General features: G+C 47.9%; 2 non-coding genes and 23 pseudogenes across 2 annotated transcripts; all 25 read left to right on the plus strand.

The window, feature by feature from the left end:
- Nucleotides 1-5,817: 5,817 nt before the first annotated feature.
- On the plus strand, nt 5,818-5,936 carry LOC147989733 (5S ribosomal RNA; annotated as a pseudogene).
- A 328-nt stretch (nt 5,937-6,264) lies between these two features.
- Nucleotides 6,265-6,383, plus strand: LOC147989734 (5S ribosomal RNA; annotated as a pseudogene).
- A 328-nt stretch (nt 6,384-6,711) lies between these two features.
- On the plus strand, nt 6,712-6,830 carry LOC147989735 (5S ribosomal RNA; annotated as a pseudogene).
- A 327-nt stretch (nt 6,831-7,157) lies between these two features.
- Nucleotides 7,158-7,275, plus strand: LOC147989736 (5S ribosomal RNA; annotated as a pseudogene).
- A 329-nt stretch (nt 7,276-7,604) lies between these two features.
- LOC147989737 (5S ribosomal RNA) lies at nt 7,605-7,723 on the plus strand (annotated as a pseudogene).
- A 458-nt stretch (nt 7,724-8,181) lies between these two features.
- LOC147989738 (5S ribosomal RNA) lies at nt 8,182-8,300 on the plus strand (annotated as a pseudogene).
- A 328-nt stretch (nt 8,301-8,628) lies between these two features.
- On the plus strand, nt 8,629-8,747 carry LOC147989739 (5S ribosomal RNA; annotated as a pseudogene).
- Nucleotides 8,748-9,470: 723 nt separating this feature from the next.
- Nucleotides 9,471-9,589, plus strand: LOC147989740 (5S ribosomal RNA; annotated as a pseudogene).
- Nucleotides 9,590-9,917: 328 nt separating this feature from the next.
- LOC147989741 (5S ribosomal RNA) lies at nt 9,918-10,036 on the plus strand (annotated as a pseudogene).
- Nucleotides 10,037-10,365: 329 nt separating this feature from the next.
- Nucleotides 10,366-10,484, plus strand: LOC147989742 (5S ribosomal RNA; annotated as a pseudogene).
- Nucleotides 10,485-11,234: 750 nt separating this feature from the next.
- On the plus strand, nt 11,235-11,353 carry LOC147989743 (5S ribosomal RNA; annotated as a pseudogene).
- A 329-nt stretch (nt 11,354-11,682) lies between these two features.
- On the plus strand, nt 11,683-11,801 carry LOC147989744 (5S ribosomal RNA; annotated as a pseudogene).
- A 329-nt stretch (nt 11,802-12,130) lies between these two features.
- Nucleotides 12,131-12,249, plus strand: LOC147989745 (5S ribosomal RNA; annotated as a pseudogene).
- A 491-nt stretch (nt 12,250-12,740) lies between these two features.
- LOC147989746 (5S ribosomal RNA) lies at nt 12,741-12,859 on the plus strand (annotated as a pseudogene).
- Nucleotides 12,860-13,181: 322 nt separating this feature from the next.
- Nucleotides 13,182-13,300, plus strand: LOC147989747 (5S ribosomal RNA; annotated as a pseudogene).
- A 329-nt stretch (nt 13,301-13,629) lies between these two features.
- On the plus strand, nt 13,630-13,747 carry LOC147989748 (5S ribosomal RNA; annotated as a pseudogene).
- A 329-nt stretch (nt 13,748-14,076) lies between these two features.
- LOC125533292 (5S ribosomal RNA) lies at nt 14,077-14,195 on the plus strand (annotated as a pseudogene).
- A 329-nt stretch (nt 14,196-14,524) lies between these two features.
- LOC125533439 (5S ribosomal RNA) lies at nt 14,525-14,643 on the plus strand (annotated as a pseudogene).
- Nucleotides 14,644-14,972: 329 nt separating this feature from the next.
- On the plus strand, nt 14,973-15,091 carry LOC125533268 (5S ribosomal RNA; annotated as a pseudogene).
- Nucleotides 15,092-15,579: 488 nt separating this feature from the next.
- Nucleotides 15,580-15,698, plus strand: LOC147989749 (5S ribosomal RNA). Its single transcript, XR_015614426.1, has one exon. It is a non-coding gene; the product is annotated as a 5S ribosomal RNA (ribosomal RNA).
- Nucleotides 15,699-16,437: 739 nt separating this feature from the next.
- On the plus strand, nt 16,438-16,556 carry LOC147989750 (5S ribosomal RNA). Its single transcript, XR_015614427.1, has one exon. It is a non-coding gene; the product is annotated as a 5S ribosomal RNA (ribosomal RNA).
- Nucleotides 16,557-17,295: 739 nt separating this feature from the next.
- LOC147989751 (5S ribosomal RNA) lies at nt 17,296-17,414 on the plus strand (annotated as a pseudogene).
- Nucleotides 17,415-17,904: 490 nt separating this feature from the next.
- On the plus strand, nt 17,905-18,023 carry LOC147989752 (5S ribosomal RNA; annotated as a pseudogene).
- A 501-nt stretch (nt 18,024-18,524) lies between these two features.
- Nucleotides 18,525-18,643, plus strand: LOC125533416 (5S ribosomal RNA; annotated as a pseudogene).
- A 762-nt stretch (nt 18,644-19,405) lies between these two features.
- On the plus strand, nt 19,406-19,524 carry LOC125533375 (5S ribosomal RNA; annotated as a pseudogene).
- Nucleotides 19,525-25,029: the final 5,505 nt, after the last annotated feature.

The following is a 25,029-nucleotide window of genomic DNA, read 5'->3' on the forward strand; positions in this document are numbered from 1 at the left end:
GTCTCCCCCATGATTCGTGTTAAACATTAAGCTAGTGTTGGAAACTTTGTAAACAATGCCTTCATGTTCCGTTCATGAAGCATATGTTTGGATGAAAGTAGCGATTTCCTCTAAGTTCACGTGCAATCGATGCAAGTTGCCACCGTGAATTCGAGAAAGTTTGTTTTGCTTCCTCTGGAATCATCCCAAGTCAGTCATGCATATGTGCGAAGTATATTGTGGTTTGGAGACTTGCAACCTTCATTCTATATGTATCCCTAGCACACCAAGCCACTAACTGATTTGTTCAAGGAGAAGAAGTTCCTTCATAGGAGCTAATCATATGACTTATGCAAGGACTTTGTTATCCGCGATGATGGTTCCCAACCAGAACTCGGTAGTGTTTTATTATAAGACTACTACGTGGTCATGCTTGTCTGGGACAACGTGTTCACATGCTGTAGTAGAACCAGATCATGTTCTGGAGCTTGCTATCATAGTTCATCTCCCGAGAATCTTGCAATGTCATCTCGTCGATTTGTGCTGCAAACTTTCATTTTTCTTTCTAGACTCGATGAGTCTGGAATATCCTGACACCAACCAGATCTGAATCTCAGGCAGATGTGATGGTTGGGACGTTTTCCCAAAAGCTATAATATTGGTCTCTCGGTAACCGGTAGAGTGGATGACGTGGCCAACACACCCAGCCGGAAGACCTATTATTATAATATCTTGATTGAGGAAGTTGGCCATCTCCCCATAAGGATTTCGTAGGATACTACTTCCTTAGTTATTCCTTATGGATTCTTGTGCTCCCGAAGTCTGACCTTTTACTTGATGTCCTAGATGCCAAACCATATCTATAATTGGATTACGGTAGGACATCAAGGAGAACATTAGACGCGGAGTGCTAAATGTCTCTCGGTCGATCACCCAGATTTTGTTTCCTTGGCCTCGCTAAGGTGAAATCTGAGAAGGTGTTATCTTCCTTTGCATCTGCATCGTCCATCACTATGAATATGGAAATTCTCAAGTTCTTGAGAGCACGCCCAGTCACCGGGTTATATCCTCAGCATCATCTGGAATGTGCTTTCCATTTGCTGGGTTGTCTTATAACTCTAGTTCTCTTTCCAAACTGAGTATGCCATTTCTCCGAACTCCTTCGACCGGTCGTTTGTAATTTTCCTTAGGCTGGTTTAGAGAGTTTCAATGATCTATGTACCAAAAGTAATTCTTTTTGCCACTTAAGGGAATAATTCTACGAGTCACCTCTGTTAAGGTGCCTCGTTATGGAATCATGGAAATTATTTCTTCGCTATCTTGAAACCATGCACCATCTTACTTAAGCATGGAATGGTTACCTGCCAATTTGAAACCCCGTCATCTGTTTCTTTCCATCACCCTGATGTGTGCTTTGTGGTTTTATGTCTCATTCCATGAGTTGATCTTGAGTTGCTCGATCTTCACGAAGATCGATTCTTCTAGAGTTTTCCTTTTTCTCTTGTTGTCATGTTGGTTGAAGTTTCCAAAGCAAAGATGTCAAGATCAAGATGATGATCGAATCAACGTTGTTATGAAGTGCAAGTTGGATCATGGAGATCAATTTAGCTTTGTATCCCCTTTGTCTTCTTACCTCACATCTTGAATCTCGGGATGAGATTCTCGTTAGTGGGGGTGAGTTGTCACAGCCCTAGCATTTGATTGCAAATAGTTGCACAAGCATCCATGCATCATGTCTAAATTTCTTTGAAAGTTGAAATGGGGATTGTTGAAACCCTAGCACCAGATCAAGTCAAATAGGTTCAACCTAAAATAATCTTCAATGAATCCAAAATGCCTTCGAAAATGTTCATTATTTTTGTTAAAGGTGAAAACCTCTGCCAAAAATGATGCAAATATTTTTAGGCCATTCTGGATATTTGAATTAATTCATAAGTATTTGAATTGCGGCATTTAATTGCTATAAATATTATTAAATGCTCTAGCAATTTTGGAAATAGCTAAGGGCCTCTGAGAAAATTCAGTTATTGTCCATAATTAATTTCAGGATTTATAGAAATGATTTGGTGTTTTTACTAAATCAAAAACAAATTGCAAAAGTAGAAAACAGAAACAAATGGAAAAGCAGAAGACTTACCTGGGTCAACTTACCTGGCGCGCAACAGGCCCAGTACTGTAGCTGGCGGCCCAGCCCACCACCACTGCCCCCTGTCGTCTTCCTCCTTGGACAGAAGACAGGGGCGCGTGCTCGCCTCCTGCTGGCCACGCGCAGGCCACCTCCACCCTGCCTGCTTCACTCCCTTGACGCCCTGAACACACCACGCACTCCCCTTGACCCCTTGCATCTCTCCCCTCTCTCCTAGGACTCCCTCTCCCTCCTCTGCTCACTTCCGCAGTGCTGCCGTCGACGCCACTTGCCACCACCGCGGCCACTGGCCACCCCACGCCTTGTCGTCGCCCTAAGAAGCTCCGCCTCGTCCCCCTCTTCATCCTCACCGAGCCACATGGCGCCAGAAGCCCCTGGACATCGCCAGCACCGCCGTTCCCCTCGTCGGTCACCGTGGATCCTCGCCGTCGATTCAGGAGCTACAGGGCATCCCCAACCTCGCCCTCGCGCTCGTTAGCCACGCTGTGAGCCTCCGCACCTAACCTCTCTCTCCCCGATGTTGATTTCTTTCTCTAACCGCGAGATCCGTCGAGCCCGAGAGTTCCTCGCCGCTGGCCACGAGGTCGCCGTGGCTAGAGCTCACGGACGCCACGTCTGAGCGTACCACCATGTTCCGTGCGTCCCCAGGAGACGAACGCGACCACCCAACCGCCCTTCCGTGCGCCATAGGCCTTTTTCCTGTCGAGGCCGAGCTAGGACCGCCGCCGTGAGCTCGTTTCTAGCGAACTCCGGTGACCCCGCACCTAGCTACCTGCTTCCCTGGATGCGTGCGGGCACGAGCTGCGCTCCAGTGGCCTCGACCACCGCTCTCCTGCCCTTTCGAGGGGGTCACCGCCGCGTTTCCAGGTCGCCGGCATTGAGCTCTGCCGATGCTGACGTGGCTCTAGCTTAATTAGGCCTAACCACTAATTAGCACTAACCTAATTGACCCTATGGGTCAATGACATGTGGGGCCCGGCCCCTGATTAACTTATTAGTTTACGTTTACTTAAACTGGTTTAGTCACTGTGAGACCGACATGCAGGACCCATGCGTCAGGTTTGACCTGACCAGGTCTGTTGACCTGCTGACATCATGCTGACGCAGTAAAGAATTTTCTGGATTTAAACTTATTCAGAAAATTCCAGAAATTGTTACAAACTTCAAAAAAATCATAGAAATTAAATCATAACTCCAAATGAAATAATTTATATATGAAAAATTATCAGAAAAATCCAATCTATCCATCTATACCATTTTCATGCATGTTAGAATAACTTATGGCTGTTGTTTAGGACAAATCATATAAATGACATTTGAATTTGAACCTTGGGTTCAAACCAACTTCATTTAAATCATAGCTAGATGCATTAGCTCAAATCACAATATATTGCCATGTCATGATCATGCATCATATTGTGGCATTGCATTGATTGTGTTCTTTCTCAGTTGTCGGTGTTTGTCCCCTCTCGATAGACGTGGTTCCGACGATGTGATCGATGTCACCAATGAAGAACTATACTATCTTCGGAAGTGCCAGGCAAGCAAAACCCCCTTGTTCAGTCCGATACAATCCCACTCTCTCGCTCCTGCTCTCTTTTACTGCATTAGGACAACAATGTTTCAACTGTTACATGCTGCGGTAGCTGAACCCCTTTCCTCTGCATGACCTGTCATTGCCACAGTAAATAGATGAAACCCACTAGCATGAGTAGGAAGTTTTTGAGCCCTGATGTGCCTACTCATTCATGCTTGTTTGTCATGCCTGCTACTGCTTAGAGTTGAGTCAGGTCTGATTCATCGGGGATGAATTGGAATGGTGATGAACATGTCCTACTGTGTGAGAGCTAAGTGTGTGAACACGATTTCGTAAAGGTAGTGGTGAAAGGCCATGTAGGAGTACATGGTGGGTTCTCTCATTGCAGCCGTACTCAGGAACTGAGTTCTGTGTTTGTGATCCATGAACAATTACTACCACGCATTGTAATGCTTAAGTGCCCCTCTCGACTTATTAATCTACCTGATCTCTGTCCAGGAGTTGCAACTAGTTTCTGGTGTTTGTAGGTAGTGTTAGTAGTCTACCAAGTGGCACCCGGTACAGGTGGGCTTGGGACAGACTAGGCACAGTGGCACGGTGTACCAAGTGGCACCCGGATGGTGGGCTTGGGAACCCTGATCACATCGTTTGGGGCCGTGAGCGACACCCCGGCCGGATCTCCTTGCGGATGGAATCCGAATAGGCGATAAACCTGGACGAGAGACTTGTGTGATTAGTTAGGTCGTGGCCGACTCCCTCACCAGGCTTCCGCTTGAAGGTTGTCGAGATACACGACGTGTACATGGTGGTAAGTGGTGAGAGCGTGTGTGAAGAAGTACACCCCTGCAGGGTTATCATTATCTATTCGAATAGCCGGATTCCTCAGATATGGAAACTTGGACCCCTTGCATAGTTCATAGACAAGTGAAAGTGGATACTCTAAAATGCACAAGATAAGCGTGAGTGCTATGGATGGCGTTCTCGTAGGGAGACGGGAGCGGATCCATAGTGGTGTATTGATATGGTGAATATGTGGACTCGTGTGCGCCACCGCAAAAGAGTTACTTGCAGTCGTAGTTCAGGATAGCCACCGAGTCAAAGCTGGCTTGCTGCAGTTAAACCCCACCATCCCTTTGTTGATAATGATACATATGTAGTTAGTTCTGATGTAAGTCTTGCTGAGTACATTTGTACTCACGTTTTCTCAATTTATGTTTTGCAGAGAGAGACTTCAGTCTCGCTAGTAGTTTCGCGTGGACTTCGACGTTTAGCTTGTTACCTCAGCTACGATCTTGTACCCTTGGGAGGGTCTTGTAGATAGTCAGGCTTCTCAGCCTTTTTCATTTATAGTTGTCTGTACTCAGACATGTTTATGCTTCCGCTTGTTGCTTGTATGCTCTGTATGTTGGGTCATCAGACCTATGCTTATAATACCTAGCTCCTCGGAGCCTAATGAATAAATACTCTGAGTCGTAGAGTCTTGTTGTGATGCCATGTTGTATTTGCACACATCGAGCATTTTGTGTGTATGATTGAAATGCTTGGTATGTGTGGGATCCGACAACCTAGTTGTTTATCCTTGGCAGCCTCTCTTATGGGGAAATGTAGTCTTGTGCTTCCATGAGCCATAGTAGTCCGCTACAACCCGGTTCACCGGAGTCCTGCTAGCCCAGCACTACTGCTCCAAAACACTTTGATTGGCCGACATGTGATTCACTTCATTCCTGTGTCTGTCCCTTTGGGGAAATGTCACGCTGTGACATTCGGAGTCCTGTAAGCCCAGTTGCTACAGCCCGGATTCACATGCTGCTGACCGACATGCTCGATGTTGATTCATGTATGCATGTCCCCGTAAGTTAGTGCCACTTTGGGTTCACGACTAGTCATGTCGGCCCGAGTTCTCTGTCATATGGATGCTAGCGACACTATCATATACGTGAGCCAAAAGGCGCAAACGGTCCCGGGCCATGGTAAGGCGACACCCGTCGGGATACCGTGCGTGAGGCCGCAAAGTGATATGAGGTGTTACAGGCTAGATCGGTGTGACTTAGAATTGGGGTCCTGACAAGCGGCAGCGGCCAAAGCAAAGTACAATCATCTTTGTAGTGGCGCTAGGAGGGGCAAGCATAAGGGACGAAGACGGGGGTAACATGTCAGATGCGATTATACCAACACTAAAGCATCGGATCCCATCAGAACTCTGAAGTTAAGCGTGCTTGGGCGAGAGTAGTACTAGGATGGCTGACCTCCTGGGAAGTCCTCGTGTTGCATTCCCTTTTTATTTTTTTTGCACGACGTGCAAAACAAAACGCACGTGTGCAGCATATATTTACCACCTTTTATTATTTTGCATGTTCGCAGTAAGTTTTAGCTCGTTGCTCATTATTCACGCGTCTAGCGGCAGCGTTGTGGCGCGGGAAGTGCGTTCGGGAAGGGGTCGGAACCTTGGTAAATAGGCGCTGGTGCGGTTGAGATGGAGGGGTGGAAACCGTGGTAAACTTGTCTCCGTGGTTGAGCGGCAGCGGCCAAAGCAAAGTACAATCTTCTTTGTAGTGGAGATGGGAGGGGCAAGCATAAGGGACGAAGACGGGGCTAACATGTCAGATGTGATCATAGCAGCACTAAAGCACCGGATCACATCAGAACTCCGAAGTTAAGTGTGCTTGGGTGAGAGTAGTACTAGGATAGGTGACCTCCTGGGAAGTCCTCGTGTGTCATTTCCTTTTTAATTTATTTGCGCGACGTGCAAAACAAAACGCAAGTGCGCGGCATATATTTACCATGTTTTATTATTTTGCACGTTTGCAGTCAATTTTAGCTTGTTGCTCATTATTCACGCGTCTAGCGGCGGCGTTGTGGCGGGGGAAGCGCATTCGGGAAGGGGTCAGAACCTTGGTAAATTGGCGCTGGTGCGGTTGAGATAGAGGGGTGGAAATCATGGTAAACTTGTCTCCGTGGTTGAGCGGCAGCGGCCAAAGCAAAGTACAATCGTCTTGGTAGTGGAGCTGGGAGGGGCAAGCATAAGGGACGAAGACGGGGGTAACTTGTTGGATGCGATCATACCAGCACTAAAACACCAAATCCCATCAGAACTCTGAAGTTAAGCGTGCTTGGGTGAGAGTAGTACTAGGATGGGTGACCTCCTGGGAAGTCGTCGTGTTCTTTCCCTTTTTATTTATTTTTTGCGCGACATGCAAAAAAATGCACATGCGCGTCATATATTTACCAAGTTTTATTATTTTGCATGTTTGCGTTAAGTTTTAGCTCGTTGCTCATTAGTCACGCGTCTAGCGGCGGCGTTGTGGCGCGGGAAGCGCGTTCGGGAAGGGGTCGAAACCTTGGTAAATAGGCGCTGGTGCGGTTGAGATGGAGGGGTGGAAACCGTGGTAAACTTGTCTCCGTGGTTGAGTGGCAGCGGCTAAAGCAAAGTACAATCGTCTTTGTAGTGGAGCTGGGAGGGGCAAGCATAAGGGACGACGACGGGGGTAACATGTCGGATGCGATCATACCAGCACTAAAGAACCAAATCCCATCAGAACTCTGAAGTTAAGCGTGCTTGGGCGAGAGTAGTACTAGGATGGGTAACCTCCGAGAAGACCTCGTGTTGCACTCGCTTTTTAATTTTTTTTGCGCGACGTGCAAAACAAAACGCACGTGCGCGGCATATATTTACCACGTTTTATTATTTTGCACGTTTGCGGTAAGTTTTAGCTCGTTGCTCATTATTCACGCGTCTAGCTGTGGTGTTGTGGCACGGGAAGCGCGTTCGGGAAGGGGTCGGAACCTTGGTAAATAGGCGCTGGTGTGGTTGAGATAGAGGGGTGGAAACCGTGGTAAACTTGTCTCCGTGGTTGAGCAGCAGCGGCCAAAGCAAAGTACAATCGTCTTTGTAGTGGAGCTGGGAGGGGCAAGCATAAGGGACGAAGACAGGGGTAACATGTCGGATGCGATCATACCAGCACTAAAGCACCGGATCCCATCAGAACTCCAAATTTAAGCGTGCTTGGGCGAGAGTAGTACTAGGATGTGTGACCTCCTGGGATGTCCTCATGTTGCATTCCCTTTTTAATTTTTTTTTGCGACGTGCAAAAAAAACGCACGTGCACGGCATATATTTACCACGTTTTATTATTTTGCACGCGAGAGTAGTACTAGGTTGGGTGACCTCCTGGGAAGTCCTCGTGTTGCATTCCCCTTAAAAAAAATTCGCGACGTGCAAAACAAAACACACGTGCGCGGCATATATTTACCACGTTTTATTATTTTGCACGTTTGCGGTAAGTTTAAGCTCGTTGCTCATTATTCACGCGTCTAGCGACGGCGTTGTGGCATCGAAAGCGTGTTCGAGAAGGGGTTGGAACCTTGGTAAGTAGGCGCTGGTGCGGTTGAGATGGAGGGGTGGAAACCTTGGTAAACTTGTCTCCGTGGTTGAGCGCCAGCGACCAAAGCAAAGTACAATCGTCTTTGTAGTGGAGGTGGGATGGGAAAGCATAAGGGACGAAGACGGGGGTAACATGTCAGATGCGATCATACTAGCACTAAAGCACCGGATCCCATCAGAACTCCGAACTTAAGCGTGCTTGGGCGAGAGTAGTATTAGGATGGGTGACCTCCTGTGAAGTCCTCGTGTTGCTTTCCCTTTTTCATTTTTTTGCGTGACGTGCAAAACAAAACGCATGTGCGCGGCATATATTTACCACGTTTTATTATTTTGCATGTTTGCGGTAAGTTTTAGCTCGTTGCTCATTATTCACGCGTCTAGCGGCGGCGTTGTGGCACGGGAAGCGCGTTCGGGAAGGGATCGGAACCTTGGTAAATAGACGTTGGTGTGGTTGAGATGGAGGGGTGGAAACCGTGGTAAACTTCTCTCCATGGTTGAGCGGCAGCGGCCAAAGCAAAGTACAATCGGCTTTGTAGTGGAGCTGGGATGGGCACGCATAAGGGACGAAGACGGGGGTAACATGTTGGATACGATCATACCAGCACTAAAGCACCGGATCCCATCAGAACTCTGAAGTTAAGCATGCTTGGGCGAGAGTAGCACTAGGATGGGTAACCTCCTGGGAAGACCTCGTGTTGCATTCCCTTTTTAATTTTTTTGCGCGACGTGCAAAACAAAACGCACATGCGCGGCATATATCTACCACATTTTATTATTTTGCACGTTTTTGGTAAGTTTTAGCTCGTTGCTCATTATTCACGCGTCTAGCGGCGACGTTGTGGCGCGGGAAGCGCGTTCGGGAAGGGGTCGGAACCTTGGTAAATAGGCACTGGTGTGGTTGAGATGGAGGGGTGGAAACCGTGGTAAACTTCTCTCCGTGGTTGAGCGGCAGCGGCCAAAGCAATAAACAATCGTCTTTGTAGTGGACCTGGAGGGCCAAGCATAAGGGACGAAGACGGGGGTAACATGTCGGATGCGATCATACCAGCACTAAAGCACCGGATCCCATCAGAACTGGGAAGACCTCGTGTTGCATTCCCTTTTTAATTTTTTTGCGCGACGTGCAAAACAAAACGCACATGCGCGGCATATATTTACCACGTTTTATTATTTTGCACGTTTGCGGTAAGTTTTAGCTCGTTGCTCATTATCCACGCGTCTAGCGTCGGCGTTGTGGCGCGGGAAGCACGTTCGGGAAGGGGTCGGAACCTTGGTAAATAGGCGCTGGTGCGGTTGAGATGGAGGGGTGGAAACCGTGGTAAACTTGTCTCTGTGGCTGAGCGGCAGCGGCCAAAGCAAAGTACAATCGTCTTTGTAGTGGAGCTGGGAGGGGCAAGCATAAGGGACGAAGACGGGGGTAACATGTCGGATGCGATCATACCAGCACTAAACCACCGGATCCCATCAGAACTCCGAAGTTATGCGTGCTTGGGCAAGAGTAGTGCTAGGATGGTTGACCTCCTGGGAAGTCCTCGTGTTGCATTCCCTTTTTAATTTTTTTGCATGACGTGCAAAACAAAATGCACGTGCGCGGCATATATTTACCATGTTTTATTATTTTGCACGTTTGCGGTAAGTTTTAGCTCGTTGCTCATTATTCACGCGTCTAGTGGCGGCGTTGTGGCGTGGGAAGCGTGTTCGGGAAGGGATCGGAACCTTGGTAAATAGGCGCTGGTGCGGTTGAGATGGAGGGGTGGAAACCGTGGTAAACTTATCTCCGTGGTTGAGCAGCAGCGGCCAAAGCAAAGTACAACTGTCTTTGTAGTGGTGCTGGGAGGGGCAAGCATAAGGGACGAAGACGGGGGTAACATGTTGGATGCGATCATACAAGCACTAAAGCACAGGATCCCGACAGAACTCCGAAGTTAATCGTGCTTGGGTGAGAGTAGTACTACGATGTGTGACCTCATGGGAAGTCCTCGTGTTGCATTCCATTTTTAATTTTTTTTGCGCGACGTGCAAAACAAAACGCACGTGTGCGGCATATATTTACCACGTTTTATGATTTTGCACGTTTGCGGTAAGTTTTAGCTCGTTGCTCATTATCCACGTGTCTAGCGGCGGCGTTGTGGCGCGGGAAGCACGTTCGTGAAGGGGTCGGAACCTTGGTAAATAGGCGCTGGTGCGGTTGAGATGGAGGGGTGGAAACCGTGGTAAACTTGTCTCCGTGGTTGAGCGGCAGCGGCCAAAGTAAAGTACAATCGTCTTTGTAGTGGAGCTGGGAGGGGCAAGCATAAGGGACGAAGACGGGGGTAACATGTCGGATGTGATCATACCAGCACTAAAGCACCGGATCCCAGAGAAACTCTGAAGTTAAGCGTGCTTGGGCAAGAATAGTGCTAGGATGGTTGACCTCCTGGGAAGTCCTCGTGTTGCATTCCCTTTTTAATTTTTTTTGCACGACGTGCAAAACACAACGCACGTGTGCGGCATATATTTACAACGTTTTATTATTTTGCACGTTTGCGGTAAGTTTTAGCTCGTTGCTCATTATTCACGCGTCTAGCGGCGGCGTTATGGCGCGGGAAGCGCATTCGGGAAGGGGTCGGAACCTTGGTAAATAGGCGCTGGTGCGGTTGAGATGGAGGGGTGGAAACCGTGGTAAACTTATCTCCGTGGTTGAGTGGCAGCGGCCAAAGCAAAATACAACCGTCTTTGTAGTGGAGCTGGGAGGGGCAAGCATAAGGGACGAAGACGGGGGTAACATGTCGGATGCGATCATACAAGCACTAAAGCACAGGATCCCATCAGAACTCTGAAGTTAATCGTGCTTGGGTGACCTCCTGGGAAGTCCTCGTGTTGCATTCCTTTTTTAATTTTTTTTTGCGCGACGTGCAAAACATAACGCACGCGCACGACATATATTTACCACGTTTTATTATTTTGCACGTTTGCAGTAAGTTTTAGCTCGTTGCTCACTATTCACGCGTCTAGCGGCGACGTTGTGGCGTGGGAAGCGCGTTCGGGAAGGGGTCGGAACCTTGGTAAATAGGCGCTGGTGCGGTTGAGATGGAGGGGTGGAAACCGTGGTAAAGTTGTCTCCGTGGTTGAGCCCCAAAGCAAAGTACAATCGTCTTTGTAGTGGAGCTGGGAGGGGCAAGCATAAGGGACGAAGACGGGGGTAACATGTCTGATGCGATCATACCAGCACTAAAGCACCGGAACCAATCAAAACTCCGAAGTTAAGCATGCTTGGGCGAGCGTAGTACTCGGATGGGTGACCCCCTGGGAAGTCCTCGTGTTGCATTCCCTTTTTAATTTTTTTTGCGCGACGTGGAAAAGAAAACGCACGTGCGCGGCATATATTTACCACGTTTTATTTTTTTGCATGTTTGCGGTAAGTTTTAGCTCGTTGCTCATTATTCACGCGTCTACCAGTGGCGTTGTGGCGCGGGAAGCGCGTTCGGGAAGGGGTCGGAACCTTGGTAAATAGGCGCTGGTGCGGTTGAGATGGAGGGGTGGAAACCGTGGTAAACTTGTCTCCGTGGTTGAGCGGCAGTGGCCAAAGGAAAGTACAATCGTCTTTGTAGTGGAGTTGGGAGGGGCAAGCATAAGAGAAGAAGACGGGGGTAACATATTGGATGCGATCATACCAGCACTACAGCACAGGATCCTATCAGAACTCCCGAGTTAAGCGTGCTTGGGCGAGAGTAGTGCTAGGATGGGTGACCTTCTGGGAAGTCCTCGTGTTGCATTCCATTTTTTATTTCTTTTGCGCGACGTGCAAAACAAAAAGCACGTGCGCGGCATATATTTACCACATTTTATTATTTTGCATGTTTGCGGTAAGTTTTAGCTCGTTGCTCATTAATCACGCGTTTTGTGCCGGCATTGTGGCGCGGGAAGCGCGTTCGGGAAGGGGTCGGAACCTTGGTAAATAGGCGCTGGTGCGGTTCAGATGGAGGGGTGGAAACTGTGGTAAACTTGTTTCCATGGTTGAGCGGCAGCGGCCAAAGCAAATTACAATCGTCTTTGTAGTGGAGCTGGGAGGGGCACCCATAAGGGAAGAAGACGGGGGTAACATGTTGGATGCGATCATACCAGCACTAAAGCATCGGATTTCATTAGAACTCCAAAGTTAAGCGTGCTTGGGCGAGAGTAGTACTAGGATGGGTGACCTCCTGGGAAGTCCTCCTGTTGCATTCCCAATTAAAAAAATTCATGACGTGCAAAACAAAACGCATGTGTGCATCATATATTTACCATGTTTTATTATTTTGCACGTTTGCGGTAAGTTTAAGCTCGTTCCTTCGGCGAGAGTAGCACTTGGATGGGTGACCTCCCGGGAAGTCCTCGTGTTGCATTTCCTTTTTAATTTCTTTTGCGCGACGTGCAAAACAAAAATCACGTGCGTGGCATATATTTACCACATTTTATTATTTTGCACGTTTGCGGTAAGTTTTATCTCGTTGCTCATTATTCACGCGTCTAGCGGCAGCGTTGTGGCGCGGGAAGCGCGTACGGGAAGGGGGTCGGAACCTTGGTAAATAGGCGCTGGTGCGGTTGAGATGGAGGGGTGGAAACCGTGGTAAACTTGTCTCCGTGGTTGAGCGGCAGCGGCCAAAGCAAAGTACAATTGTCTTTTTAGTGGAGCTGGGAGGGGCAAGCCTAAGGGACGAAGACGGGGGTAACATGTCGGATGCGATCATACAAGCACTAAAGCACAGGATCCCATAAGAACTCCAAAGTTAATCGTGCTTGGGTGAGAGTAGTACTAGGATGGGTGACCTCCTGGGAAGTCCTCGTGTCGCATTCCTTTTTTAATTTTTTTTACGCGACGTGCAAAACATAACGCACACGCACGACATATATTTACCACGTTTGATTATTTTGCACGTTTGCAGTAAGTTTTAGCTCGTTGCTCACTATTCACGCGTCTAGCGGCGACGTTGTGGCGTGGGAAGCGCGTTCGGGAAGGGGTCAGAACCTTTGTAAATAGGCGCTGTTGCGGTTGAGATGGAGGGGTAGAAACCGTGGTAAAGTTGTCTCCGTGGTTGAGCCCCAAAGCAAAGTACAATCGTCTTTGTAGTGGAGCTGGGAGGGGCAAGCATAAGGGACGAAGACGGGGGTAACATGTCTGATGCGATCATACCAGCACTAAAGCACCGGAACCAATCAAAACTCCGAAGTTAAGCATGCTTGGGCGAGCGTAGTACTCGGATGGGTGACCTCCTGGGAAGTCCTCGTGTTGCATTCCCTTTTTAATTTTTTTTGCGCGACGTGGAAAAGAAAACGCACGTGCGCGGCATATATTTACCACGTTTTATTTTTTTGCATGTTTGCGGTAAGTTTTAGCTCGTTGCTCATTATTCACGCATCTAGCGGCGGCGTTGTGGCGCGGGAAGCGCGTTCGGGAAGGGGTCGGAACCTTGGTAAATAGGCGCTGGTGTGGTTGAGATGGAGGGGTGGAAACTGAGGTAAACTTGTCTCCGTGGTTGAGCGACAGCAGCCAAAGCGAAGTACAATCGTCTTTGTAGTGGAGCTGGGAGGGGCAAGCATAAGGGACGAAGACGGGGGTAACATGTCTGATGCGATCATACCAGCACTAAAGCACCGGAACCCATCAAAACTCCGGAGTTAAGCGTGCTTGTCGAGCGTAGTACTAGGATGGGTGACCTCCTGGGAAGTCCTCGTGTTGCATTCCCTTTTTAATTTTTTTTGCGCGACGTGCAAAAAAAACCGCACGTGCACGGCATATATTTACCACGTTTTATTTTTTTGCACGTTTGCGGTAAGTTTTAGCTCGGTGCTCATTATTCACGCGTCTACCAATGGCGTTGTGGCGCGGGAAGCGCGTTCGGGAAGGGGTCGGAACCTTGGTAACTAGGCGCTGGTGCGGTTGAGATGGAGGGGTGGAAACCGTGGTAAACTTGTCTCCGTGGTTGAGCGGCAGCGGCCAAAGCAAAGTACAATCGTCTTTGTAGTGGAGCTGGGAGGGGCAAGCATAAGGGACGAAGATGGGGTTAACATATCGGATGCGATCATACCAGCACTATAGCACCGGATCCCATTAGAACTCCAAAGTTAAGCGTCCTTGGGCGAGAGTAGTGCTACGATGGGTGACCTCCTGGGAAGTCCTCGTGTTGCATTCCATTTTTAATTTTTTTTGCACGACGTGCAAAACAAAACGCACGTGTGCGGCATATATTTACTACGTTTTATTATTTTGCACGTTTGCGGTAAGTTTTAGCTTGTTGCTCATTATTCCCGCGTCTAGCAGCGGCATTGTGGCACGGGAAGCGCGTTCGGGAAGGGGTCGGAACCTTGTTAAGTAGGCACTAGTGCGGTTGAGATGGAGGGGTGGAAACCGTGGTAAACTTGTCTCTATGGTTGAGCGGCAGCGGCCAAAGCAAAGTACAACCGTCTTTGTAGTGGAGCTGGGAGGGGCAAGAATAAGGGACGAAGACGGGGGTAACATGTTGGATGCGATCATACTAGCACTAAAGCACAGGATCCCATCAGAACTCTGAAGTTAATTGTGCTAGGGCGAGAGTAGTATTAGGATGGGTGACCTCCTCGGAAGTCCTCGTGTTGCATTTCCTTTTTAATTTCTTTTGCGCGATGTGCAAAACAAAAAGCACGTGCGCGGCATATATTTACAACATTTTATTATTTTGCACGTTTGTGGTAAGTTTTAGCTCGTTGCTCATTATTCACGCGTTTAGTGGCGGCATTGTGGCGCGGGAAGCGCGTTCGGGAAGGGGTCGGAACCTTGGTAAATAGGCGCTGGTGCGGTTCAGATGGAGGGGTGGAAACTGTGGTAAACTTGTCTCCGTGGTTGAGCGGCAGCGGCCAAAGCAAAGTACAATCGTCTTTTTAGTGGAGCTGGGAGGGGCACACATAAGGGAAGAAGACGGGGGTAACATGTCGGATGCGATCATACCAGCACTAAAGCATCGGATTTCATTAGAACTCCAAAGTTAAGCGTGCTTGGGCGAGAGTAGTACTAGGATGGGTGACTTCCAGGGAAGTCCTCCAGTTGCATTCCCTATTAAAAAAATCGTGACGTGCAAAACAAAACGCATGTGTGCGTCATATATTTACCATGTTTTATTATTTTGCACGTTTGCAGTAAGTTTAAGCTCGTTGCTTCGGCGAGAGTAGCACTAGGATGGGTGACCTCCTGGGAAGTCCTCGTGTTGCATTTCCTTTTTAATTTCTTTGCGCGACGTGCAAAACAAAAAGCACGTGCGCGGCATATATTTACCACATTTTATTATTTTGCACGTTTCCGTTAAGTTTTATCTCGTTGCTCATTATTCACGCGTCTAGCGGCGGCATTGTGGCGCAGGAAGCGCGTTCTGGAAGGGGTCGGAACCTTGGTAAATAGGCGCTGGTGCGGTTGAGATGGAGGGGTGGAAACCGTGGTAAACATGTCTCCGTGGTTGAGCGGCAGCGGCCAAAGCAAAGTACAATCGTCTTTGTAGTGGAGCTGGGAGGGGCACACATAAGGGGCGAAGACGGGGGTAACATGTCGGATGCGATCATACGAGCACTAAAGCATCGGATTCCATCAGAACTCCGAAGTTAAGCGTGCATGGGCGAGAGTAGTACTAGGATGGGTGACCTCCTGGGAATTCCTCGTGTTGCATTCCCTTTTTAAATTTTTTTCGCGACGTGCAAAAAAAACGCACGTGCACGGCATATATTCACCATGTTTTATTATTTTGCACGTTTGCGGTAAGTTTATGCTCGTTGCTCATTATTCACGCATCTAGCAACGGCGTTTTCGCACGGAAAGCGTGTTCGGGAAGGGGTCGGAACCTTGGTAAATACGCGCTGGTGCAGTTGAGATGAAGGGGTGGAAACCGTGGTAAACTTGTCTCCATGGTTGAGCGCCAGCGGCCAAAGCAAAGTACAATCGTCTTTGTAGTGGAGCTGGGAGGGGCACACATAAGAGGCGAAGACGGGGGTAACATGTCGGATGCGATCATACCAGCACTAAAGCACCGGATCCCATCAGAACTCCGAAGTAAAGCGTGCTTGAGTCCTCGTGTTGCATTTCCTTTTTAATTTCTTTTGCGCGACGTGCAAAACAAAAAGCACGTGCGCGGCATATATTTACCACATTTTATTATTTTGCACGTTTGCGGTATGTTTTAGCTCGTTGCTCATTATTCACGCGTTTAGTGGCGGCATTGTGGCGCGGGAAGCGCGTTCGGGAAGGGGTCGGAACCCTTGTAAATAGGCGCTGGTGCGGTTCAGATGGAGGGGTGGAAACCGTGGTAAACTTGTCTCCGTGGTTGAGCGGCAGCGGCCAAAGCAAAGTACAATCGTCTTTGTAGTGGCGCTGGGAGGGGCACACATAAGGGGCGAAGACGGGGGTAACATGTCGGATGCGATCATACGAGCACTAAAGCATCGGATTCCATCAGAACTCCGAAGTTAAGCGTGCATGGGCGAGAGTAGTACTAGGATGGGTGACCTCCTGGGAATTCCTCGTGTTGCATTCCCTTTTTAAATTTTTTTCGCGACGTGCAAAAAAAACGCACGTGCACGGCATATATTCACCATGTTTTATTATTTTGCACGTTTGCGGTAAGTTTAAGCTCGTTGCTCATTATTCACGCATCTAGCAACGGCGTTGTCGCACGGAAAGCGTGTTCGGGAAGGGGTCGGAACCTTGGTAAATACGCGCTGGTGCAGTTGAGATGAAGGGGTGGAAACCGTGGTAAACTTGTCTCCATGGTTGAGCGCCAGCGGCCAAAGCAAAGTACAATCGTCTTTGTAGTGGAGCTGGGAGGGGCACACATAAGAGGCGAAGACGGGGGTAACATGTCGGATGCGATCATACCAGCACTAAAGCACCGGATCCCATCAGAACTCCGAAGTAAAGCGTGCTTGAGTCCTCGTGTTGCATTTCCTTTTTAATTTCTTTTGCGCGACGTGCAAAACAAAAAGCACGTGCGCGGCATATATTTACCACATTTTATTATTTTGCACGTTTGCGGTATGTTTTATCTCGTTGCTCATTATTCACGCGTTTAGTGGCGGCATTGTGGCGCGGGAAGCGCGTTCGGGAAGGGGTCGGAACCTTGGTAAATAGGCGCTGGTGCGGTTCAGATGGAGGGGTGGAAACCGTGGTAAACTTGTCTCCGTGGTTGAGCGGCAGCGGCCAAAGCAAAGTACAATCGTCTTTGTAGTGGAGCTGGGAGGGGCACACATAAGGGAAGAAGACGGGGGTAACATGTTGGATGCGATCATACCAGCACTAAAGCATCGGATTTCATTAGAACTCCAAAGTTAAGCGTGCTTGGGCAAGAGTAGTACTAGGATGGGTGACCTCCTGGGAAGTCCTCCTGTTGCATTCCCTATTAAAAAAATTCGTGACGTGCAAAACAAAACGCATGTGTGCGTCATATATTTACCATGTTTTATTATTTTGCACGCTTGTGGTAAGTTTAAGCTCGTTGCTTCGGCGAGAGTAGCACTAGGATGGGTGACCTCCTGGGAAGTCCTCGTGTTGCATTTCCTTTTTAATTTCTTTTGCGCGATGTGCAAAACAAAAAGCACGTGCGCGGCATATATTTACCACATTTTATTATTTTGCACGTTTGCGTTAAGTTTTATCTCGTTGCTCATTATTCACGCGTCTAGCAGCGGCATTGTGGCACGGGAAGCGCGTTCTGGAAGGGGTCGGAACCTTGGTAAATAGGCGCTGGTGCGGTTGAGATGGAGGGGTGGAAACCGTGGTAAACTTGTCTCCGTGGTTGAGCGGCAGCGGCCAAAGCAAAATACAATCGTCTTTGTGGTGGAGCTAGGAGGGGCACACATAAGGGGCGAAGACGGGGGTAACATGTCGGATGCGATCATACGAGCACTAAAGCATCGGATTCCATCAGAACTTCGAAGTTAAGCGTGCTTGGGCGAGAGTAGTACTAGGATGGGTGACCTCCTGGGAATTCCTCGTGTTGCACTCCTTTTTTAAAAAAAATTCGCGACGTGCAAAACAAAACGCACGTGCACGGCATATATTCACCATGTTTTATTATTTTGCACGTTTGCGGTAAGTTTAAGCTCGTTGCTCATTATTCACGCATCTAGCGATGGCGTCGTCGCACGGAAAGCGTGTTCGGGAAGGGGTCGGAACCTTGGTAAATAGGCGCTGGTGCAGTTGAGATGGAGGGCTGGAAACCGTGGTAAACTTGTCTCCATGTTTTATTATTTTGCATGTTTGCGGTAAGTTTAAGCTCGTTGCTCATTATTCACGCATCTAGCGATGGCGTCGTCGCACGGAAAGCGTGTTCGGGAAGGGGTCGGAACCTTGGTAAATAGGCGCTGGTGCAGTTGAGATGGAGGGCTGGAAACTGTGGTAAACTTGTCTCCATGGTTGAGCGCCAGCGGCCAAAGCAAAGTACAATCATCTTTGTAGTGGAGCTGGGAGGGGCAAGCATAAGGGACGAAGACGGGGGTAACATGTCAGATGCGATCATACTAGCACTAAAGCACCGGATCCCATCAGAACTTCGAAGTAAAGCGTGCTTGAGCGAGAGTAGTATTAGGATGGGTGACCTCCTGGGAAGTCCTCGTGTTGCATTTCCTTTTTTGAATTTTTTGCGCGACGTGCAAAATAAAACGCACGTGCGCGGCATATATTTACCACGTTTTATTATTTTGCACGTTTGCAGTATGTTTAAGCTCGTTGCTCATTATTCACGCGTCTAGCGACGGCGTTGTGGCACGGAAAGCGTGTTCGGCAAGGGGTTGGAACCTTCGTAAATAGGCGCTGGTGCGGTTGAGATGGAGGGGTGGAAACCGTGGTAAACTTGTCTCTGTGGTTGAGCGCCAGCGGCCAAAGCAAAGTACAATCGTCTTTGTAGAGGAGCTGGGAGGGGCAAGCATAAGGGACGAAGACGGGGGTAACATGTCGGATGCGATCATACTAGCACTAATGTATCGGATCCCATCAGAACTCCGAAGTTAAGCATGCTTGGGCGATGGGTGACCTCCTGGGAAGTCCTCGTGTTGCATTTCCTTTTTAATTTTTTTGCGCGACGTGCAAAACAAAACGCACGTGTGCGACATATTTTTACCACGTTTTATTGTTTTGCACTTTTGCGGTAAGTTTTAGCTCGTTGCTCATTATTCACGCGTCTAGCTGCGGTGTTGTGACGCGGGAAGTGCCGTCAGGAAGGGGTCGGAACCTTGGTAAATTGGCGCTGGTGCGGTTGAGATAGAGGGGTGGAAACCATGGTAAACTTGTCTCTGTGGTTGAGCGGCAGCGGCCAAAGCAAAGTACAATCGTCTTTGTAGCGGAGCTGGGAGTGGCAAGCATAAGGGACGAAGACGGGGGTAACATGTCAGATGCGATCATACCAGCACTAAAGCATCGGATCCCATCAGAACTCCGAAGTTAAGCATGCTTGGGCGAGAGTAGTACTAGGATGGGTGACCTCCTGGGAAGTCCTCATGTTGCATTCCCTTTTAAAAAAATCACGACGTGCAAAACAAAACGCACGTGCGCGGCATATATTTACCACGTTTTATTATTTTGCACGTTTGCGGTAAGTTTCCGCTCGTTGCTCATTGTTCACGCGTCTAGCGACGGTGTTGTGGCACGGGAAGCGTGTTTGGGAAGGGGTCGGAACCTTGGTAAATAGGCGCTAGTGCGGTTGAGATGGAGGGATGGAAACCATGGTAAACTCGTCTCTGTGGTTGAGCGGGAGCGGCCAAAACAAAGTACAATCGTCTTTGTAATGGAGCTGGGAGGGGAAAGCATAAGGGACAAAGACGGGGGAAACATGTCGGATGTGATCATACTAGCACTAAAGCACCGGACCCTATCAGAACTCCGAAGTGAAGTGTTCTTGGGCACTAGTAGTACTAGGATGGGTGACCTCCTGCGAAGTCCTTGTCGGTGTCAAAACCGGCGGATCTCGGGTAGGGGGTCCCGAACTGTGCGTCTAAGGCGGATGGTAACAGGAGGCATGGGACACAATGTTTACGCAGGTTCGGGCCCTCTCGATGGAGGTAATACCCTACTTCCTGCTTGATTGATCTTGGTGATATGAGTATTACAAGAGTTGATGTACCACGAGATCGGAGAGGCTAAACACTAGAAGCTAGCCTATGGTATGATTGTTGTTGTCCTACGGACTAAAACCCTCCGGTTTATATAGACACCGGAGGGGCTAGGGTTACACAGAGTCGGTTACAAGGGAGGAGATCTACATATCCGAATCGCCAAGCTTGCCTTCCACGCAAAGGAGAGTCCCATCCGGACACGGGACGAAGTCTTCAATCTTGTATCTTCATAGTCCAATAGTCCGGCCAAAGTACATAGTCCGGCTGTCCGTGGACCCCCTAATCTAGGACTCCCTCAGTAGCCCCCGAACTAGGCTTCAATGACGATGAGTCTGGCGCACAGATTGTTTTCGGCATTGCAAGGCGGGTTCTCCTCCAAATCCCGAGTACCTGTCGTACAAGTTGTGTCCGGCCTCCCATGAATGTTGCACTCCTCGGCTTCTGTGCCTTAATAATGGCTATCTTCCATGTGTCGAGTGAATGCGAGAGGTCGGGGTGTTTTTACATTTACCACCCTAACCAGGTAGATGAATTGTCTATTTAAACAGTCGGGGATCTTCAGATCTAGATCATACCACCTTCCCACAGCGAGTATCCATCGGAGCGTGCCCGGAAAAATCCATCCCACCATGGCCGGCCACCGCAGCTCCTCCTCTCGCCCCCGTAGCCCTAAGCCAGGTAGTTGGGAGAAGTGTTCTATTCCCCATAGCCAACTAGTAGAGTTGCAGACCCAGGGGTTTCTCCCTCCTGCATACATGGTCCCCGTCCGAGCCGGACTAGCCACTTATAATGGCGTGGAGCAAGCGAAAAGCTTTCCCAACCCATCCACAGGGGAGCGGGTATGCCTCGTCCCCTATTTATTGAGGGGACTCAAATTTCCAATCCATCCATTCCTTCATGGGCTCCTGGAGTTCTATGGCCTCCAGCTGCATAACTTCACTCCCGCCTCCATACTACACATCGCAGGCTACATTGCCCTTTGTGAGCTGTTTGTGGGCTGCGAAGCTCATTTCGAGTTATGGAAGAGGCTATCTTCCTCGTGCCCCGTACATAGAAAGGGGTCAATATTTCAAGTGGGTGGAGCCGAAACATGACGCATCGCCGGGACCGGATACCTGTCCAGTACTCCGAAGAAGACATCCGAAGACTGGCCTTCGGAGTGGTTTTATATGGAGGACGTTCCCCTTCCATACCCTATTCGGATAGGCCTTCCTGAGTTCAACAATGCCCCTTTGAAGAAACGCCATAGCCGGCGCCCACGGAGCCCCCGGGAGGAAGATAACAGAGAGGTCCTTTACCTGATGAGCCGGATAAAGATACTGGCCGAATCAGGACTGACAATAATCGAGGTCATGTCAATATGTATAATGCGGGGGGTGCGACCACTTCAATATCGGGGACAACCCATGTGGCACTTCAATGGAGAAAACGATGCCACCCGCTGTGGCCGTAAAGGTCCGGACTCCGCCGCCGCTCTGGCGAAAATACTGTCCGATTTATATAAGGGAGAGGAAGAGGAGTTCATCCGTATTAAGCCGCGGGATGGATTCTCCATGTACAACCCCCCAAACTGGGTGAGCTGCTGCTTTTTACTCCAAACCTTCCCGCTTTCTTTGTCATAAATATTTACCTCGCTATTTCATAGCAGGAACTACGAAAAGTTGTGAGGGAGATTCACAACCCATCTCCACAGGCAAAGGACCCTGATCGGGCCCTCGATCCCGGACTCGAAGAAGATCCGAACATATTCGTGGATCTCATCGACAGGACGTTTTATCAGTTAAGCTGTGACGGTGCCTTGGTGGCCATCACCGCCGATTATCCTGGACTGCTCCCTGCATCGCATGTAAGTAACACCGGAGTCCCAACTTCCGAAAAGAATCCCCTTTTTCGCACTTCACCCACCGCACACGTATGGTTGATACGTCCATTTTGCATCATGCTTTTATATCAATATTTATTGCATTATGGGCTGTTATTACAAATTATGTCACAATACTTATGCCTATTCTCTCTTATTTTACAAGGTTTCTATAAAGGGGGAGAATGCAGCAGCTGGGATTCTAGGCTGGAAAAGGAGAAAATATTAGAGACCTATTCTGCACAGCTCCAAAAGTCCTGAAACTTCACAGAAGACGTTTTCCAAATATATAAAAAATACTGAGAGCAAGAACTTCACTAGGGGGGCCACACCCTGCCCACGAGGGTGGGGGCATGCCCTACCCCCTGGGTGCGCCCCCTACCTCGTGGGCCCTTGGTGGCCCTCCGGTGGCCATCTTCTGCTATATGAAATTTTTTGATGGGAAAAAAATAACAAGCCATCTTCTCAGACGAAACTCCGCCGCCACGAGGCGGAGCCTTGGCGGAACCAATCTAGGGCTCTGGCGGAGCTGTTCTGCCGGGGAAACTTCCCTCCCGGAGGGGGAAATCATCGCCATCGTCATCACCAACGCTCCTCTCATCGGGAGATGGCAATCTCCATCGACATCTTCATCAGCACCATCTCCTCTCAAAGCCCTGGTTCATCTCTTGTATCCAATTCTTGTCTCCAAGTCCTGGATTGGTGCTAGTAGGTTGGTAGTAGTGTTAATTACTCCTTGTAGTTGATGCTAGTTGGTTTAATTGGTGGAAGATCATATGTTCAGATCCTATATGCATATTAATACCCCTCTGATTATGAACATGTTTATGCTTTGTGAGTAGTTACTTTTGTTCCTGAGGACATGGGAGAAGTCTTGCTATTAGTAGTCATGTGAATTTGGTATTCGTTCAATATTTTGATGAGATGTATGTTGTCTCTCCTCTAGTGGTGTTATGTGAACGTCGACTACATGACACTTCACCATTATTTGGGCCTAGAGGAAGGCATTGGGAAGTAATAAGTAGATGATGGGTTGCTAGAGTGACAGAAGCTTAAACCCTAATTTATGCGTTGCTTCGTAAGGGGCTGATTTGGATCCATATGTTTCATGCTATGGTTAGGTTTACCTTAATACTTTTGTTGTAGTTGCGGATGCTTGCAATAGAGGTTAATCAAAAGTGGGATGCTTGTCCAAGTAAGGGCAGTACCCAAGCACCGGTCCACTCACATACCAAATTATCATAGTACCGAATGCGAATCATATGAGCGTGATGAAAACTAGCTTGATGATATTCCCATGTGTCCTCGGGAGCGCTTTTCTCTATATAAGAGTTTGTCCAGGCTTGTCCTTTGCTACAAAAAGGATTGGGCCACCTTGCTGCACTTTATTTACTGTTGTTACTTGTTGCTCGTTACAAATTATCCTATCACAAAACTATCTGTTACCACTTATTTCAGTACTTGCAGAGAATACATTGTTGGAAACCGCTTATCATTTCCTTCTGCTCCTCATTGGGTTCAACACTCTTACTTATCAAAAGGACTATGATAGATCCCCTATACTTGTGGGTCATCAAGAATCTTTTCTGGCGCCGTTGCCGGGGAGTGAAGCGCCTTTGGTAGGTGGAATTTGGTAAGGAAAAATTTATATAGTGTGCTGAAATTTACTGTCACTTGTTACTATGGAAAGTAATCCTCTAAGGTGCTTGTTCGGGGTATCTTCACCCTGACTAGTAGAGCAAAGAGTTTCTCCTCAACCTACTAAACCTACTGAAAATGAAAATTTATGCTTTGAAATTCCTTCGGGTATGATAGAAAAACTGCTAGCTAATCCTTTTTTAGGAGATGGAACAAAACATCCTGATGAGCATCTAATATATGTGGATGAAGTTTGTGGATTATTTAAGCTTGCGGGTGTACCCGGAGATGTTGTTAAGAAGAAGGTCTTCCCTTTATCTTTGAAGGGAGATGCATCGACATGGTATAGGCTATGTGATGATATGGGGTCTTGGAATTACAAATGATTGAAATTGGAATTTCATCAGAAGTTTTATCCTATGCATCTTGTTCATCGTGATCGCAATTACATATATAATTTTTGGCCTCGCAAAGGATAAAGCATCGCTCAAGCTTGGGGGAGGCTTAAATCAATGTTATATTCATGCCCCAATCATGAGCTCTCAAGAGAAATGATTATTCAAAAAATTTATGCTCGGCTTTCTGATAACAATCGCACCATGCTTGATACTTCTTGTGCTGGCTCTTTTATGATGAAGACTATTGAATTCAAATGGGATTAATTGGAAAGAATTAAACACAACTCTGTAGATTTGGACCTCGACAAAGGTAAGGAGTCAGGTATGACACCTAGTTTTGGTTGTGTTAAATCTTTTATGGATACCGATATTTTTCGTAAAATTAGCACTAAATATGGACTTGACTCTGAGATAGTAGCTTCTTTCTGTGAATCTTTTGCTACTTATGTTGATCTCCCCAAGGAGAAGTGGTTTAAATATCATCCTCCCATAGAAGTAAAAGTAGCTGAACCTATTAAAGTTGAAGAAAAGATTGTCACTTATAATGATCCTATTGTTCCTACTGCTTATGTTGAAAAACCACCTTTCCCTATTAGGATAAAGGATCATGCTAAAGCTTCAACTGTGGTTTGTAAAAGCAATATTAAAACATATACACCTCCTGATCAAGTTAAAGTTGAACCTAATATTGCTATTGTTAAAGATCTCTTGTCTGATAATATTGATGGGCATGTTATTTATTTCTGTGATGAAACTGCTAGAATTGCTAAACCCTGTGCTAAAGATAAACCTAGACCTGTGGTAGGCATGCCTATTATTTCTGTTAAAATGGGAGATCATTGTTATTATGGCTTATGTGACCTAGTGCTAGTGCTAGTGCAATACCTCATTCCTTATACAAAGAAATTATGCATGATATTGCACCTGCTGAGATAGAAGATATTGATGTCACAATTAAACTTTCTAATAGAGATACTATTTCACCAATGGGAATTGTTAGAGATG

This window comes from Triticum urartu, chromosome 1A (assembly GCF_056163025.1).
Source record: "Triticum urartu cultivar PI428250 chromosome 1A, HENAU_Tu73, whole genome shotgun sequence".
NCBI lineage: Eukaryota > Viridiplantae > Streptophyta > Magnoliopsida > Poales > Poaceae > Triticum > Triticum urartu.